Source organism: Pristiophorus japonicus, chromosome 8, assembly GCF_044704955.1.
Source record: "Pristiophorus japonicus isolate sPriJap1 chromosome 8, sPriJap1.hap1, whole genome shotgun sequence".
Lineage (NCBI taxonomy): Eukaryota > Metazoa > Chordata > Chondrichthyes > Pristiophoridae > Pristiophorus > Pristiophorus japonicus.
In genome coordinates, this window is record NC_091984.1 from 83231128 (window position 1) to 83250942 (window position 19815).

The following is a 19815-nucleotide window of genomic DNA, read 5'->3' on the forward strand; positions in this document are numbered from 1 at the left end:
CACAAGGGATTGTTTGAGTACAACAGATGTCTGCTCGGGATTCGCTCGGCCGCCGCGATCTTCCAACGAAATATGGAAAGCCTCCTCAAGTCGATTCCAGGGACGTTGGTTTTTCAGGACGACATCCTCATCACGGGTTACGATACTGAAGAACACCTCCACAACCTGGAGGAGGTACTACGCAGACTGGACCGGGTAGGGCTGCGACTGAAAAAGGCGAAGTGCGTCTTCCTAGCTCCAGAGGTAGAATTCCTGGGGATGAGAGTAGCAGCAGACGGGATCAGCCCTACTGCGTCCAAGACGGAAGCGATCCAGAGAGCACCCAGACCCCGTAACACGATGGAGCTGCGTTCATTCCTGGGGCTCCTGAACTATTTTGGTCACTTTCTTCCCAAATTGAGCACGCTGCTAGCGCCGCTACATGTGCTCCTACGCAAAGGTCGTGAATGGGTCTGGGGGGACAGCCAGGAAAGGGCTTTTAATAGAGCACGCAATGTGTTATGTTCCAACAATCTGTTAACGCTATATGACCCATGTAAGAAACTTGTGTTAACGTGCGATGCGTCGTCCTATGGTGTCGGGCGTGTGTTGCAGCATGTCAATGCCAAGGGTCAGTTACAGCCGGTAGCTTATGCCTCCAGAAGTCTGTCCCAGGCAGAAAGGGGCTACGGGATGGTAGAAAAGGAGTCGCTTGCATGTGTATATGCGGTAAAGAAAATGCACCAATACCTGTTTGGCAGGAAATTTGAGCTGGCGACAGATCACAAACACCTAACATCCCTTTTGGCTGACAACAAGGCCATAAATGCAAACGCATCGGCCCGCATACAGAGGTGGGCACTCACGTTAGCCGCCTATGACTACAAGATTCGGCACAGACCGGGCACCGAAAACTGCGCCGATGCACTCAGCAGGCTTACATTAGCCACCGCCGCGGGGGAAACCGAGCATGCTGCTGAGATGGTCATGGCTGTTGAAGCTTTCGGAAGCGAAGGCTCACCCGTGACAGCCCATCAGATTAAAGTCTGGACAAATAGAGATCCGCTATTGTCTCTAGTCAAGAAATGTGTCCTGAATGGGGACTGGGCAGCCACGTACAGGGCATGCCCTGAGGAATTTAAACCATTTCACAGGCGCAGGGATGAACTCTTGATTCAGGCCGATTGCCTACTGTGGGGAAACCGCGTAGTCATGCCCCAGATGGGCAGAGAGGTGTTCATCAGAGAACTCCACAATGAGCACCCGGGCATTGTCATGATGAAGGCAATTGCCAGGTCACACGTTTGGTGGCCAGGGATAGACGCAGATCTGGAACTTTGTGTTCGCAGGTGCAACATGTGTGCCCAGCTGGGCAATGCACCCAGGGAAGCCCCCCTTAGCCCCTGGCCATGGCCCACCAAGCCTTGGTCACGCATCCATGTGGACTATGCAAGTCCTTTCATGGGAAAAATGTTTTTGGTTGTAGTAGACGCCTACTCCAAATGGATCGAGTGTGACATTTTAAATTCAAGCACATCCTCTGCCACGGTAGAAAGTCTATGGGCAATGTTCGCCGCCCACGGTCTACCGGACGTCTTGGTCAGCGACAATGGCCCGTGCTTCACAAGCACTGAATTCCAGGACTTCATGGCAGGCAATGAAATTAACCATGTCAGAACGGCACCGTTCAAGCCGGCCTCAAACGGCCAGGCAGAACGAGCAGTGCAGATAATCAAACAGGGGATGCTCAGAATCCAAGGGGGTTCCCTACAAAGGCACTTATCACGCCTCTTGTTGGCCGATAGATCCCGATCACACTCACTCACAGGGGTTCCACCCGTAGAGCTGCTAATGAAAAGCACGCTCAAAACCCGACTATCACTTATACACCCCACCATGAAAGAAATTGTCGAGAGCAGGCGCCAGCCACAATATGACTACCATGACAGGAATGCGAGGGCGCGATGTATTGATGTAAATGATCCTGTTTTTGTCCTCAACTACGCTGCAGGGCCCAAATGGCTCGCAGGCACTGTGATTGCCAAAGAGGGAAATAGGATTCTGGTAGTTAAACTTACCAATGGACAAAACTGCCGCAAACACGTGGATCAAACAAAAAGGAGGTTCAGCAACCCCATAGAAGAAGCAGAGGAAGAACACGATGTAGAGTTCACTCCACCACAGGTGACCGCACACCGCAACCAAAGGGAGGAGAGCCCAATCACTGTTGGCAGTCTGGATAGGCCTGAGGCACCGCAAACAGCAGACACTCAGGCCAGCGCCCAACAACCAGAGCACCAACTCAGGCGCTCTACAAGAGAGCGTAAACCACCAGAGAGACTCAACCTGTGATCCCAATAAGACTTTGGGGGGGAAGGCGATGTCATGTATTCAACCAGCATTGTAACCCATGAAAAATCTGACCTAAGTTGTACACTGTGAGAACAATGACCACTAGGTGGGAGACACTCCTAACCTGGACCTTCAGGTATAAAAGGGGAAACTCCACCCACCTTCATCATTTGAATGCTAAGGAGTAAAGGACAGATCACAGACTGACCTTCTCTCAAGCATGGGCCTCGTGTGCATTTATACTGTATAGTAAGAAACATAGAAACATAGAAAATAGGTGCAGGAGTAGGCCATTCAGCCCTTCTAGCCTGCACCGCCATTCAATGAGTTCATGGCTGAACATGCAAATTCAGTACCCCCTTCCTGCTTTCTCGCCATACCCCTTGATCCCCCGAGTAGTAAGGACTTCATCGAATTCCCTTTTGAATATATTTAGTGAATTGGCCTCAACTACTTTCTGTGGTAGAGAATTCCACAGGTTCACCACTCTCTGGGTGAAGAAGTTTCTCCTCATCTCGGTCCTAAATGGCTTACCCCTTATCCTTAGACTGTGACCCCTGGTTCTGGACTTCCCCAACATTGGGAACATTCTTCCTGCATCTAACCTGTCTAAACCCGTCAGAATTTTAAACGTTTCGATGAGGTCCCCTCTCATTCTTCTGAACTCCAGTGAATACAAGCCCAGTTGATCCAGTCTTTCTTGATAGGTCAATCCCACCATCCTGGGAATCAGTCTGGTGAATCTTCGCTGCACTCCCTCAATAGCAAGAATGTCCTTCCTCAAGGTAGGAGACCAAAACTGTACACAATACTCCAGGTGTGGCCTCACCAAGGCCCTGTACAACTGTAGCAACACCTCCCTGCCCCTGTACTCAAATCCCCTCGCTGTGAAGGCCAACATGCCATTTGCTTTCTTAATCGCCTGCTGTACCTGCATGCCAACCTTCAATGACTGATGTACCATGACACAAAGGTCTCGTTGCACCTCCCCTTTTCCTAATCTGTCACCATTCAGATAATAGTCTGTCTCTCTGTTTTTACCACCAAAGTGGATAACCTCACATTTATCCACATTATACTTCATCTGCCACGCATTTGCCCACTCACCTAACCTATCCAAGTCACTCTGCAGCCTCATAGCATCCTCCTCGCTGCTCACACTGCCACCCAACTTAGTGTCATCTGCAAATTTGGAGATACTACATTTAATCCCCTCGTCTAAATCATTAATGTACAATGTAAACAGCTGGGGCCCCAGCACAGAACCTTGCGGTACCCCACTAGTCACTGCCTGACATTCTGAAAAGTACCCATTTACTCCTACTCTTTGCTTCCTGTCTGCCAACCAGTTCTCAATCCACGTCAGCACACTACCTCCAATCCCATGTGCTTTAACTTTGCACATTAATCTCTTGTGTGGGACCTTGTCGAAAGCCTTCTGAAAGTCCAAATATGCAACATCAACTGGTTCTCCCTTGTCCACTTTACTGGAAACATCCTCAAAAAATTCCAGAAGATTTGTCAAGCATGATTTCCCTTTCACAAATCCATGCTGACTTGGACCTATCATGTCACCTTTTTCCAAATGCGCTGCTATGACATCCTTAATAATTGATTCCATCATTTTACCCACTACTGAGGTCAGGCTGACCGGTCTATAATTCCCTGTTTTCTCTCTCCCTCCTTTTTTAAAAAGTGGTGTTACATTGGCTACCCTCCACTCGATAGGAACTGATCCAGAGTCAATGGAATGTTGGAAAATGACTGTCAATGCATCCGCTATTTCCAAGGCCACCTCCTTAAGTACTCTGGGATGCAGTCCATCAGGTCCTGGGGATTTATCGGCCTTCAATCCCATCAATTTCCCCAACACAATTTCCCGACTAATAAGGATTTCCCTCAGTTCCTCCTCCTTACTAGACCCTCTCACCCCTTTTATATCCGGAAGGTTGTTTGTGTCCTCCTTAATGAATACCGAACCAAAGTATTTGTTCAATTGGTCTGCCATTTCTTTGTTCCCCGTTATGACTTCCCCTGATTCTGACTGCAGGGGACCTACGTTTGTCTTTACTAACCTTTTTCTCTTTCCATATCTATCGAAACTTTTGCAATCCGCCTTAATGTTCCCTGCAAGCTTCTTCTCATACTCCATTTTCCCTGCCCTAATCAAACCCTTTGTCCTCCTCTGCTGAGTTCTAAATTTCTCCCAGTCCCCGGGTTCGCTGCTATTTCTGGCCAATTTGTATGCCACTTCCTTGGCTTTAATACTATCCCTGATTTCCCTTGATAGCCACAGTTGAGCCACCTTCCCTTTTTTATTTTTACGCCAGACAGGAATGTACAATTGTTGTAGTTCATCCATGCGGTCTCTAAATGTCTGCCGTTGCCCATCCACAGTCAACCCCTTCAGTATCATTCGCCAATCTATCCTAGCCAATTCACGCCTCATACCTTCAAAGTTACCCTTCATTAAGTTCTGGACCATGGTCTCTGAATTAACTGTTTCATTCTCCATCCTAATGCAGAATTCCACCATATTATGGTCACTCTTCCCCAAGGGGCCTCGCACAATGAGATTGCTAATTAATCCTCTCTCATTACACAACACCCAGTCTAAGATGGTCTCCCCCTAGTTGGTTCCTCGACATATTGGTCTAGAAAACCATCCCTATGCACTCCAGGAAATCCTCCTCCACCATATTGCTTCCAGTTTGGCTAGCCCAATCTATGTGCATATTAAAGTCACCCATTATAACTGCTGCACCTTTATTGCATGCACCCCTAATTTCCTGTTTGATGCCCTCCCCAATATCACTACTACTGTTTGGAGGTCTGTACACAACTCCCACTAATGTTTTTTGCTCTTTGGTGTTCTGCAGCTCTACCCATATAGATTCCACATCATCCAAGCTAATGTCCTTCCTAACTATTGCATTAATCTCCTCTTTAACCAGCAATGCTACCCCACCTTCTTTTCCTTTTATTCTATCCTTCCTGAATGTTGAATACCCCTGGATGTTGAGTTCCCAGCCCTGATCATCTGGAGCCACGTCTCCGTAATCCCAATCACATCATATTTGTTAACATCTATTTGCACAGTTAATTCATCCACCTTATTGCGGATACTCCTTGCATTAAGACACAAAGCCTTCAGGCTTGTTTTTTTAACACCCTTTGTCCTTTTAGAATTTTGCTGTGCAGTGGCCCTTTTTGTTCTTTGCCTTGGGTTTCTCTGCCCTCCACTTTTACTCATCTCCTTTCTGTCTTTTGCTTTTGCCTCCTTTTTGTTTCCCTCTGTCTCCCTGCATTAGTTCCCATCCCCCTGCCATATTAGTTTAACTCCTCCCCAACAGCACTAGCAAATACTCCCTCTAGGACATTGGTTCCGGTCCTGCCCAGGTGCAGACCGTCCGGTTTGTACTGGTCCCACCTCCCCCAGAACCGGTTCCAATGCCCAAGGAATTTGAATCCCTCCCTGCTGCACCACTGCTCAAGCCACGTATTCATCTGCGCTATCCTGCAATTCCTACTCTGACTAGCACGTGGCACTGGTAGCAATCCCGAATTACTAATTTTGAGGTCCTACTTTTTAATTTAGCTCCTAGCTCCTTAAATTTGTTTCGTAGGACCTCATCCCTTTTTTTACCTATGTCGTCGGTACCAATGTGCACCATGACAACTGGCTGTTCTCCCTCCCTTTTTAGAATGTCCTGCACCCGCTCCGAGACATCCTTGACCCTTGCACCAGGGAGGCAACATACCATCCTGGAGTCTCGGTTGCGGCCGCAGAAACGCCTATCTATTCCCCTCACCATTGAATCCCCTATCACTATCGCTCTCCCACTCTTTTTCCTGCCCTCCTGTGCAACAGAGCCAGCCACGGTGCCATAACTTGGCTGCTGCTGCCCTCCCCTGATGAGTCATCCCCCCCAACAGTACTCAAAGCGGTGTATCTGTTTTGCAGGGGGATGACCACAGGGAACCCCTGCACTATCTTCCTTGCACTACTCTTCCTGCTGGTCTTCCATTCCCTATCTGGCTGTGGACCCTTCTCCTGCGGTAAGACCAACTCGCTACACATGCTACTCACGTCATTCTCAGCATCGTGGATGCTCCAGAGTGAATCCACCCTCAGCTCCAATTCCGCAACGCGGACCGTCAGGAGCTGGAGGCGGATACACTTCCTGCACACGTAGTCGTCAGGGACTCTCCTGCCATGACTTAACCCTTAGATACACTTAAATTGGCAACAACAATGTTAAAAGTTACTGACTAATATAAAAAAGAAAAAGAAAAACTACTCACCAATCACCAGCCAATCACTTAGCCCCTAGGCTGTGACGTTACCTTTGTTTCTTTCTACTTCATTTTTGCCTTCACCCTGTAACTGCACAAGTACGCCTTTTATAGGCCTTTGCTGATCCCCGTACTCACGCCTCAGTGACCATGAACTCCCGCTGCCTCTCGCGGCCTTTTATGGGCCTCTGCTGATCCCCGGACTCACGCCTCAGCGACCACGAACTCCCGCTGCCTCTTGCGGCCTTTTATAGGCCTCTGCTGATCCCCGGACTCACGCCACAGCGACCACGAACTCACGCTGCCTCTCGCGGTCTTTTATAGGCCTCTGCTGATCCCCGGACTCATGCCTCAGCGACCACGAACTCCCGCTGCCTCTTATAAGGACGTATCAGGTTCCTTGGTGTAGGTGCACAACTTTTTCTGTAAGTTGGAACCAGCTCGGGTCATTTCTTTGTTCCACAGCCTCTCGAAGGCATCCTAGCTGATCACTGACTGGCTCGCTCCCGTGTCTACTTCCATGAAGACTGGAACGCTGTTTATCTTGACTTCCATCTTTACTGGAGGATAATTGGTGGTGCAGGTATACACTCCATACACTTCTTCTTGGGGCTGAGCTGCCTCTCTGGCCAAATCATCATACTCCCCACTGGATTCAAAGTCATCTACTGACTCTGCTGCTAGACGGTGAGTCGTATTTCTTTTACACATACGCTGAAGGTGGCCCTTTGTGTTACATGCTTTGCATACGTGCTCCGCAAACCAACACTGGTGAGCCCTATGGTTTCCTCCGCAACGCCAGCATGATGCTACTCGATTAGCATCCCTCAGCGGACTCTTGAGTTCTGGAACCCTGAGGTCTGTGCTCTCTGCCCTGGGCAGGGCCACGTTCTACAGTCTTGCCTGTGAAAGGCACCATTCTGTGTACAGTACTTGCCGGGTTTGAGTCCACAGGCTGAATGATTTACTTGGTGCTGCAGGTCGAGGCCATGAATGCCTGACTGATGCAGATGGCTTTCTGCAGGTTGATTGTGGTGTCGGCAGATAGTAGCTTTTGAAGGAGGCCCTCCTGGCCAATTCCCATGATGAAGATGTCTCGCAATGCTTCGTTGAAGTGCGTGTCAAAATCACACGGTGCTGCAAGTCTCCTGAGGTTGGCAGCATATTTTGCAATCTCCTGGCCCTCAGGTCTGCGGTGTGTATAGAATCTGTGCCTGGCCGTGAGGATGCTCTCCTTTGGTTTAAGTTGGTTGCGAATTAATTCAGTCAACTCATCGTATGTCTTATCCTTGGCCTTCGTGGGTGCCAGCAAGTTCCTGACGAGGTGGTAGACTTCAGGCCCACAACTGGTCAGCAGTATAGCCTTGCGTTTCTCTGCCAATGTGTCTGTCTACCCTGCCAGGTCGTTTGCCATGAAATATTGCTCGAGCCTTTCCGTGAAGGCATGCCAATCATCACCCTCTGCGAAGTCTTTTAGTGCGCCAAAGGTAGCCATGATCGCGTGAAAGTTCTTATTCTCGTCGCCAGTTGTTATGCTTATAATGTACTTATGAATGACTCCACAAGGCAATATGTTGTATTTGAACTGTAGTGACCTTGGTCCTTTATTCCAAACTCCAGAGTGCTGTGCAAGCATGGTGTGCAGCCTTTTATACAGGGCCCTGCCCCCAGGTCAGGAAACCCCCGGTCTCCACTGTTATGTATGTAAACCTGTAATTACAATGTCTAACCACCTGGGGGCTTATCCCCTGGAGTCCCAAGGGATCCCACAATCCCTTGGGAGCACCTGTATAGGAGGAGGCCTCACAGGCTGGAGAGGCACTCTGAGATCTGTAATAAAGGATTGCGGTCACACTTACTTTGAGCTTGCAGTATCTAGTCTAACCCTTTTTCCAAGACATAACAACTGGTGACGAGACATAGATGACGAACCCCAATGCAACAATGCAGAGAACTGTGGGCATCCTGGAGAAATTTTTGGAGGGAGATGATTGGGAAACCTTCGTGAAGCGACTTGACCAATACTTTGTGGCCAACGAGCTGGAAGGAGAAGGGAACGCTGCCAAATGAAGGGCAATCCTCCTCACCGTTTGCGGGGCACCAATGTATGGCCTCATGAAAAACCAGCTCGCTACAGCAAAACCCACAGACAAGTCGTACGATTAGTTGTGCACACTGGTCCGGGAGCATCTAAACCCGAAGTAAATCATTCTGATGGCGAGGTATCGCTTCTACATGTACAAGAGGTCTGAAGACCAGGAAGTGGCGAGCTATGTCGCCGAGCTAAGGCGCCTTGCAGGACATTGCGAATTTGAAGGACACTTGGAACATATGCTCAGGGACTTCTTTGTACTTGGCATTGGCCATGAAGTAATACTTCGCAAACTTTTGACTGTAGAGACCCCAACCTTGAGTAAAGCCATAGCAATAGCCCAGGTGTTTATCTCCACCAGTGACCATACCAAATCAATTTCCCAGCACACTAGTGCTGCTGCAAGTACTGTGAACAAAGTAACATTGTTTTCGAATCGAAATGGACATGGCAGGACTTACTACATGCCTGTAGCTGCACGTCCGCGGATGATTCAGAGTCCGCCATCAAGGGTGGTGAATACAAGGCAATTAACACCTTGTTGGCATTGTGGGGGTGATAATCGATTCCATTCATGCCACTTCAAAGGATACATTTGCAAGAGCTGTGGAACAATGGGACACCTCCAACGTATGTGCAGGCGAGCTGCAAACCCTGCTAAACCTGCAAACCACCATTTTGCAGAGGTGGATCATGACGAACCAGAGCCTCAGACCGAGGAGGCAGAGGCATATGGGGTGCACATATTTACCACAAAGTGTCCCTTGATAATGCTGAAGGTTGAATTAAATGGACTCCCGGTGTCCATAGAGTTGGACACAGGAGCAAGCCAGTTCATAATGAGTAAAAAGACTTTCGATAAGTTGTGGTGCAACAAGGCTTCAAGGCCAGTCCTGACTCCCATTCGTACCAAACTTAGAACGTACACAAAGGAACTGATTCCCGTAATCGGCAGTGCTACCGTAAAGGTCTCCTACGATGGAGCGGTGCACAATTTACCACTCTGGGTGGTACCGGGTGATGGCCCCACGCTGTTCGGCAAGAGCCGGCTGGGAAAAATACACTGGAACTGGGATGACGTCTGAGCGTTTTCGTCCGTCGACGACACCTCATGTGCCCAGGTCCTAAAGCAAGTGCCTCGCTGTTCGAACCAGGCATCGGGAAGTTCCAAGGAGCAAAAGTGCAGATCCATTTGATTCCAGGGGTGCGACCCATCCATCACAAGGCGAGAGCGGTACCTTACATGATGAGAGAGAGGGTGGAGATCGAGCTGGACATGCTGCAACGAGAGGGCATCATTTCGCCAATCGAATTCAATGAGTGGGCCAGTCTGATTGTTCCAGTCCTCAAGGGAGAATGCACTGTCAGAATCTGTGGTGATTACAAAGTAACTATCTGTTATGTAATGATGTGTGTATCGTCCTGGTACCTTAAATGTAATATAAGCACTATGCCACACCACAGAGGGCGCTGTGGTGGGAAACCTGGAAGTACCTAGAACAGGCACTATATAAGGCTGACCATCACACCTGAGAGGCACTCTGGAGCTGAACAATAAAGGACGAAGGTCACAGCAGTTAGACTTACACCAGCCCGTGTGGAGTCAGTGATTTGTGTGCTAGATACACCACATTGGCGACTAGGAAGCGGACGAACTCCACGCAACCATGGCTAGTCTGGGCTCGCTAAAGGATTTTACCATGGGCAATGATTGGGAGGCCTTTACGGAAAGGCTCGAGTACTACTTTACAGCAAACGACCTGACGGAGGACACGGATGCAATTAGAGATAAGCGTAAGGCGATATTGCTCTCCAGTTGTGGAGATGAGGTTTACTGTCTCGTCAGGGATTTGCTGGCACCTAGGAGCGCCAGGGACAAGTCATACGAGGAGCTGACTGAACTCATTCGTGACCAGTTGAAACCGAAGGAGAGCATTCTCATGGCCAGATACAAATTTTACCATCACTGCAGACCTGAGGACCAGGATATCACCAAATATGCTGTGGACCTCAGGAGACTCGTGGCGCCGTGTGATTTTGGCGCACACCTTGATGAGGCTTTGCGGGACGTTTTCGTTATGGGGATTGGCCACGAGGGTCTCCTTCACAAGCTGTTAGCCACGGAACCCACAGTCACTCTGACAAAGGCCATCGCCATCAGCTGGGCACATATGACCTTGACTTGCAGCACCAAGCAAATAATCAACACAGTCTCGAACCCGGCAGGCACTGTCCACAGGATAGCGCCCACCACGGACAAAACTGCAGAACGTGGCTCTGCCCGGGGCAGAGAGCACGGACCTCGGGGTCCTGGAACTCAGAGTCCGCTGAGGGGGTCCAATCAAGCAGCACCATGCTGGCATTGTAGAGGAAGCCATGAGGCTCACCGGTACAGGTTTGCGGAGTACACGTGCAATACCTGCCACGTTAAAGGCCACCTTCAGCGTATGTGTAAAAGAAATCGGACTCACCATGTGGCTGGGGAGATGGGGGATGATCCACTGTTCAGCGAGGAGCAGGTAGAAGAAGATGAGGTGTTTGGACTGCACACGTGTACCGACGATTCGCCCCCAGTGATAAGGGAAGTAAAAATCAACGGAGTCCCTGTGAATATGGAAGTGGACACTGGCTCGGGTCCGTCGTTGATGAGTCGGAGAACTTTTGATAAACTGTGGACTAACCCAGCTGCACGACCCAAGTTGGTCCCGGTCACAGCGAAGCTGCGTACCCACACCAGGGAACTAATACCTGTTCTTGGCAGAGCGATGGTGCTGGTATCCCACAGGGACGAGACGCACGCTTTACCTTTGTGGGTCGTTGCAGGCGATGGGCCGACACTCCTCGGCCGGAGGTGGATGGGGACGGTCCGTGGGAACTGGGAAGACTTCATCACTCCACAGGCTGCTGCTCCCCGGGGTGCTGCCGTGCCCCGGGTCCCCAGAGAGCAGCGCCGACCGAGCTGCAGCTGCAGCCTCAATCCCCCCATAGGCAAACCCCAGGCCCGGACCTCAAGCCACAGAGATCCTGCAGCCTCAGCCCCCACAGGCAAGCAGCCCTGCAGAGGCGGGCCTAGTGGGGGGGCGGGTGAGCCGGCGGGGTGCAAGGGATCCAGGATGGCCGGTGGATTGGAAGAGTCTCGCCGAGGAAGTAGCCGTCGGGCGGGCCCCGCCGAGGAAGTTGCCGTCGGGTGGGCCCTGCAGAGGAAGGTGCCGTCGGGCGGGCCCCGCCGAGGAGCTGTTAGCGTTGGGCGGCGGCAGCAGCTGGAGGGCAGCGGCCACGTGGGAGGCCGCGGGGGAGGCGGCAAGTGCGGCCGCTGGAGAGGCCACGACGGCCGCAGGGGAGGCGGTTATGGGGGCCGCTGGAGGAGCGACGACGACGACTGCAGGAGAGCCGGCAAGTCAGGTGGCAGTGGAGGGGAGCGGAGGCTGCGATGGCAGAGAGCATCCGGAGCGGCGGAGAGCAAGATGGCGGCGGCATCGTGTTCAGAGCAGCAGAGCATCAAAGATGGCGGCGCCCAAGGAGAAGCCTCATGGAATCCTCCTGCATCAAAGATGGCGCTTTAAAAAGGAAATGCACCCAGGAGTCTTAAAAGGGCCTTACCAAGAGGTGGTCCCCACAAAGGACTTCTGTAAGGCGGAGCAAGTCTAAAATGAGCTATGTTAATGTGAGATGGCAAATTTATAATAAGAATTAATTTTTTAATGCTGAATGGCCACTGTATTTGTGTAAAATAATGGATATGAAGCACAATTAATGATAAGGGCTAACAAGGAAATCAGGGATCCGTTACCAGTCAATAACTAGTTAATGTACCAGATAATATGTAACATACTAACGCACTGTCTATGCCTACCTGCCTTCCGTTGGACAAGTGTGAAGTTATGTATTGATGTATGTATTGTCGTCCTGCATCCTGGTGGGAGGGGAAGGTGATGTTATGTAATGATGTGTGTATCGTCCTGGTACCTTAAATGTAATGTAAGTACTATGCCACACCACAGAGGGCGCTGTGGTGGGAAACCTGGAAGTACCTAGAACAAGCACTATATAAGCTGACCACCACACCTGAGAGGCACTCTGGAGCTGAACAATAAAGGACGAAGGTCACAGCAGTTAGACTTACACCAGACCGTGTGGAGTCAGTGATTTGTGTGCTAGATACACCACACTATCAATCATTTCTCACTGCAGGATCAATACCCACTACCAAAGGCAGACGACCTAATTAGAACGCTGGCGGGAGAGAAAACATTCATGAAGCTGGACTTGACCTCAGCCTACATGATGCAGGAGCTGAAGGAAGCTTCGAAAGGCCTCACCTGCAACACACACAAAGGTCTTTTTGTTTACAACAGATGCCCGTTTGGGATTTGATTGGCCGTGGCGATATTCCAGAGGAACATGGAAAGCTTGCTGAAGCCATCCCGCACACCATGGTCTTCCAGGATGACATCTTGGTTACAGGTCGGGACACCGTCGAACACCTGCAGAACCTGGAGGAGGTTCTTAGTCGGCTTAATCATGTGGGGCTCAGGCTAAAACAATCAAAGTGCATTTTCCTGGCGCCTGAAGTGGAGTTCCTGGGCAGAAGAATCGTGACGGACGGCATCAGGCCCACTGATTCGAAGACAGAGGCAATCAAAAACGCTCCAAGACCACAGAACGTGACCGAGCTGCGGTCGTTTCTAGGACTCCTGAACTATTTTGGTAACTTCTTACCGGGTCTTAGCACATTGTCAGAACCCCTGCACTCTTTACTGCGTAAAGGAGATGAATGGGTATGGGGTAAAAGCCAAGAAAATGCCTTTGAGAAAGCTCGGAAGCTGTTATGTTTAAACAAATTGCTTGTGTTGTACTGTTCATGTTGGTACTAGCATGTGATGCGTCGACGTACGGGGTCGGATGTGTATTGCAACAAGCTAATGAATTTGGGAAATTGCAACCGGTGGCTTATGCATCCAGGTCTGTCTAAGGCCAAGAGGGCCTACAGTATGATCGAAAAAGAAGCGTTAGCATGTGTTTACAGGGTAAAGAAAATGCATCAATAGCTGTTCGGGCTCAAATTTGAATTGGAAGCCGACCATAAGCCACTTATATCCCTCTTTTCTGAAAATAAGGGGATAAATACGACTGCATCGGCCCTCATCCAGAGATGAGCGCTCACGTTGTCCGCATACAACTACGCCATCCGCCACAGGCCAGGCACAGAAACCTGTGCCGATGCTCTCAGTAGGCTGCCATTGCCCACCACCGGGGTGGAGATGCACAGCCTGCAGATTTAGTTATGGCAATGAAAGCATTTGAGAGTGAGCAATTACCTGTTACCGCCCGACAGATTAGAACCTAGACAAGCCAGGACCCCTTACTGTCCTTAGTAATAAGCTGCGTGCTCCACGGGAGTTGGTCTAGTGTCCCGTTAGAGATGCAGGAAGAAATAAAGCCGTACCAGCGGCACAAAGATGAAGGTATTGGGTAGTTGTGCCAAAAAAGGGCAGGGACACTTTTATCAGTGATCTCCACAGTACCCATCCAGGCATTGTAATGAAAGCGATCGCCAGATCCCACGTGTGGTGGCCCGGTATCGATGCAGACTTAAGAGTCCTGTGTGTACAAATGTAATACATGTTCCCAGTTATGCAATGCACCTAGGAAGGCGCCACGAAGTTTATGGTCTTGGCCCTCCAAACCGTGTTCATGTCGACTATGCAGGCCCATTCTTGGGAAAAATATTTTTCGTGGTTGTAGATGCATATTCCAAGTGGATTGAATGTGCGATAATGTCAGCAAGCATGTCCACTGCCACCATGGAAAGCCAACGGGCCATGTTTGCCACGCATGGCCTGCCTGATGTCTTTGTAAGTGATAATAGGCCATGCTTTACCAGTGCCAAATTCAAGGAATTCATGACCCGCAATGGGGTCAAACATGTCACATCTGCTCCGCTTAAGCCAGCGTCCAACGGTCAGGCAGAACGAGCAGTTCAAACAATCAAGCAGAGCTTGAAAAGGGTAACTGAAGGCTCACTGCAGACTCGCTTATCCCGAGTCCTGCTTAGTTACTGCACAAGACCCCACTTGCTCGTCGGGGTCCCTCCCACTGAACTGCTCACGAAAAGGGCACTTAAGACAAGGCTCTCGTTAGTCCACCCTGATCTACATGGTAGAGAGCAGGCGGCTTCAACAGAATACACATCATGATCGTGCAAATGTGTCATGTGAAATTGAAGTAAATGATCATGTGTTTGTGTTGGACTATGGACAAGGTCCCAAGTGAATTGCTGGCACTGTTTTGGCCAAAGAGGGGAGTAGGGTGCTTGTGGTCAAACTCGCAAATGGACTCACCTGCAGAAAACACTTGGACCAAACCAAACTCAGATTTACGGACTATGCAGCACAACCCACAATAGACTCTACCTTTTTCGACCCTCCAACGCACACACAAGTGGCAACCGACCCAGTGGTTGACCACGAAGCAGAACCCATCACCCGCACCAGCCCAGCAAGACTCATCACCCCCAGCAGTCCAGCAAGGCCAGCTGCGCAGCAGCCCAGTGAAGGCCCAACAAACGACTCACCAACACCAGCATTTGCAGAGACGATCAACCAGCGAAAGGCCCCAGATCGACTCACATTGTAAATAGTTACACTATTGACTTTGAGGGGGAGTGTTGTTATGTATGTTAGCCTGTAATTACCATATCTAACCACAATCCCTTGGCAGCACTTGTATATAAGGAGGCCTCACAGGCTAGAGAGGCACTCTGAGTTCTGTAATAAAGGACTACGTTCACGCTTACTTTGAGCTTGCAGTATCTAGTCTGACCCTTTATCTACCAGTTGCACCCTCGAGTGGCTCCAGCATATTCTGCATAGATGTACTACCATATGTACAAACATATGATGCATTGTTATGTAACGTCTATTGGTCTCATTTATTGTAGCAGTGATGCTCCTCCGTCGTATGCCAGCGCAGCACAGGAATGTGTACCCTTCTGTTCTAATAAGCTCAATAAGCTTAATTGTGTTTTGCAGGTCCAACACCAATGTGCAGACCTGAACCTGAACCTGCACCGTTGCAGGTGGTCCTCACCACGGGTGGGGAGGAGGAGGAGGAGGATGATACCACTGAGCCTGCGGAGGAGGAGGAAGTGGAAAGTGAGGAGGATGCCCCTAGCATCCCTCTGCCTCAGCAGGAATCACCTGTGCAACCTGCGGCCATTACATCAGCAACTTCGACGGAAGAAGCAGCGGGACTAAGCGGCATGCAGCTGTCGACGCCAAGGCGAGCATTAGTGCCCTCGCAGATCCCACAGAGGTCGTGTCAGCGAGTAGAGCACACGCCTACCCTGGCCGATCGCATGAATGGCTTGGCTCAACTGTGCGAGGAGACCGTCGCGATAAGTCGAGACCATCTCTAGGCGTTTGTGGCCTGCACGGAGGCCTTCATGGAGGTCTACTCCCGGGTGTCACAACAGATGCTCGAGGAGATGTGTCAGCAGATCGCCGCCACCAATGTCTTGCGGCATACATTGCTGGCGGGACACTGCGCTGCACCTGAATGTGACGTGATGCCGCAGACCGCAAACGCCAGCAGACAAGCGGGTCAGGAGGAAGCAATTTTCCCTCCTTACACCCCCGCAACAGGTGATCGCACCAACAGTTCCCCCACCATGGCAGGAAGTCTTGCTGTTGGCAGTTGCACGCCCGCAACGTCTCAGTATCACCCGGGGACCAAATTGGGCGGGTGGAGCTAAAGTACAAGAAGGGAAACGTGGCCACAGGTGATGTGTTAATTGTTAATGTTTGTTCTTGCTGATAATGGTTTACTATTGGGGTGTTGTTTGGGGAGGTTGGGTGGGAGGGTGAGTGGGTGGGTGGGTTGTTGGGTTGCTGTTGTAGTTGAAATAGAAATGTTGTTTGAGTAAACATTTTTTATTACATTTTACAATTGTGCATTTTCTTATAACGTAATAACATATTAATGTAAACAATGGCCGACCAGTACGGGCAAGGACGTAACATAACTCAAAGCTAACACAAACATTGTTTTGCGATAACTGTAACTGTGACTATCCACAATGAAAGTTCATGCAAAGCATTAATTTATGAGCTGCTCACGCAACAGTTTTGCAGCCGCGTAACTCCCATGGGGTTTTTCCAGTCTTGCGGGTGGGCATGGGGGCATGGGTTCATCACCTGGTTGATTCTCCTCCCCGAGGTGCTCCTCCTCCTCCTGCTGCTCCTCGTCATCTACCTCTTCCGCCTCCAATCCTTCTGGAGGTGGACAGGCAGTCCCATCTGGCAAATGTTGTCCTCTCCTTATAGCTAGGTTATGTAACATACAACACACCACAATAAATGCAGCGACCTGGTCAGGATGGTACTGTAGGCTGCCTCCTGAATGGTCCAGGCATCTGAAGCGCTGCTTTAGGACTCCAATTGTTTTTTCAACAATGTTGCGTGTAGCAATGTGGCTTTCATTGTAACGCTTCTTGGCTTCAATAACGAGATTACGCAGGGGGGGTCATGAGCCAACTGGCAAGGCCATATCCTTTATCCTCCAGCATCCAACCGTGACCTTGTAGCTGACTGACAAACAGGTCAGAGACAGCACTCTCACGCAGGATGTGTGCATCATGGATGCTGCCAGGAAAATTAGCATTAACTGCCATGATAATTTGGTTGTGGTCGACAAGGAGCTGCATATTCGGCAAGTGAAATCCCTTTCGGTTACGAAACACCTCCGCATTCTGTAAAGGTGATTTCAGGGCGATGTGCGTGCAGTCTATTGCTCCCTGTACCTTGGGGGAGTTTGCTATTCTCGAGAACCCCAAAGCCCTCCCGGTTTGTGCCTCCCTGGTCATAGGGAAGCTTATAAAGTCCATCCTGCGAGCGTAAAGGGCTTGAGTCACCTGTCAAATGGAGCAGTGTGTGGCGTGCTGAGAGATACCACAGATGTCGCCAGCTGAAGCTTGAAAGGAGCCCGATGCATAGAAGGATAGTGCCGCAGTAACCTTTACCTCAACGGACAGTGTGGTCCTGATGGTGCTGGAAGCTGCAGATCCACCTTGATGAGCTGACATATCTCATCGATGACCTCCTTTTGGAAGCGCAATCTCCGAAGGCATGCGTTATCAGACAAGTTGAAGTAAGATTGGTTTTCCTTGTAAGTTCTTCGGCTGTAAGGTCTCCTCCTAAGTCCACACGTTAGTCTGTGACCTCTACAATTGACCCTGTTATGTATGTTAACTGGGTTTTACCTGCCATCGGAGGGCGCTACTGTCGGAGTCCTAATGGTCACTGGCAGACACGTGCAAGTCATGTATATAATGTTGGCAGCCATGTTGAATCCTCACTTTGAGAGTAAATAAACTGGAGTAAGGTCATGCCTGAACTAGCTCACCGTACTTAGCCTTTTGGAGTTATTCGATACTTAACAGACCCATTCACTAAACCCTTCACTTAACTCAAGCTCAGATGCCAGCAGTTGTGCATTTACAAGTAATGGCAGAGAAGATGCAGCCCCATCACTTTAATCATTATTACTATGCTATTACTTTCAGTTTATATAAATGCCCTTTCTACTACTAAACTGACCTTTCTACTAAAATAAATGAAAATATAATTATAATAATAAATATAAGTTTAAATTTGAGTGGATATATCTGTAAAATACACTTAATAACTCACAAATTAGTAAGCACACTTGTTTTAGCAGATATTCAAGATGGCGTCTGTCGTGCCCAGTTCTGTGAGGAAAGCCCAGGAAAAGCAACTATTCCCCAGCGATGTGCGGGCGATCACCTCAGCGATCAGCTCGGCGATATGAGCTGAAAATGGGGGTGGATAATTTTTCGACGAGGTTCCAGCATGAATTTCCACTTTTTTGTCAAAATGGGCGATAAGAGGCCGTTTTGGGCTATATATGGGCGATGTGAAGTCGAAAGTCTAGCTCATAGAAGATTCCATGGTTGTACTTAAATTCCAGATGTGTCTCCTTCCAACTTAATTACCCTTTCCAATTCTGCCTCCGTTTCCCTCTATTCCCTTCTTCCTCATGTATGGATCAAGCCTACTTTTAAATGCATCAATGCTATCTATCCACTTCAACTGTTCCATGTGGCAGCAAGTTCCACATTCTTGTCCATCTCTGTGGTTTAATCACCTGCCTTAATTTCTTCTTTTGTGGCTCGGTGTCAAATTTATCTGTTTTGTCTTGTAACACTGCTGTGAATGTTTTACTATGTTAAAGGCATTATATAAATAAAAGTTACTGGGCTAGATTTTCCATTATTTTGGCATGCATAACGCCCACTTAATGTTAATTTTAATGCTGAAATGAAGTGTAATGCCCAGATATCGCCCATTTAGCCACAAAATGGAAACTGACGCCCATTTTTCGGAGACTTATCGCCGAGCGTTACTTTCGGCATGTATGTAACGCTGGGAAAAAATAATACCGCCCGCTCACTTTTTTTGGGTGGAATCACCAGAATGGGCGAGTCCAACATGCATAATATCGCCTAGCGTTACTTTTGGCACGTAATTAACACCGAGATTCAATAATACTGACCACCCACTTTTTTTTGTCGTAAAGATCAAATTTGCCGAAACTAATGCCCAGCGTCACTTTCACCATCTCGCCCACAATATTGCTTGCCCAAAACACGCTCTGAAAAAGTGGAACTGTTCTGAACTAATTACAGCGGTGTGGACGGCATTTTTCAAATCGCAGGTCGTTTCATTGAAAAGGCTGCTTCAACTTCGGGGGAGTTTGGATTGACTCTGGAGTTCTTCTCAGGTGAAGTGACCATCTGAACAGATGTCTTTTCAGACTGTGGACGATTGGGTTTTACTGTAGGTGTCTTTTAGTGTTGAAATTTATTGCTTGTGAACAATCGGCATTACACTTTTATTGGAATGCGGAAGCCATTTTTCAGCCTGCATCGATTACTACGCAGATGCTGCAGAGTGCAAATGGCACAATGTCTAATCCACAGCATTATGTGCCCAATCTAAGACATGCCAGACTGAGGAGGAGGTCCAGACCATACACACCCTGCACTTACAGGGAGAAGTGGTCTTACCTCGATGTAT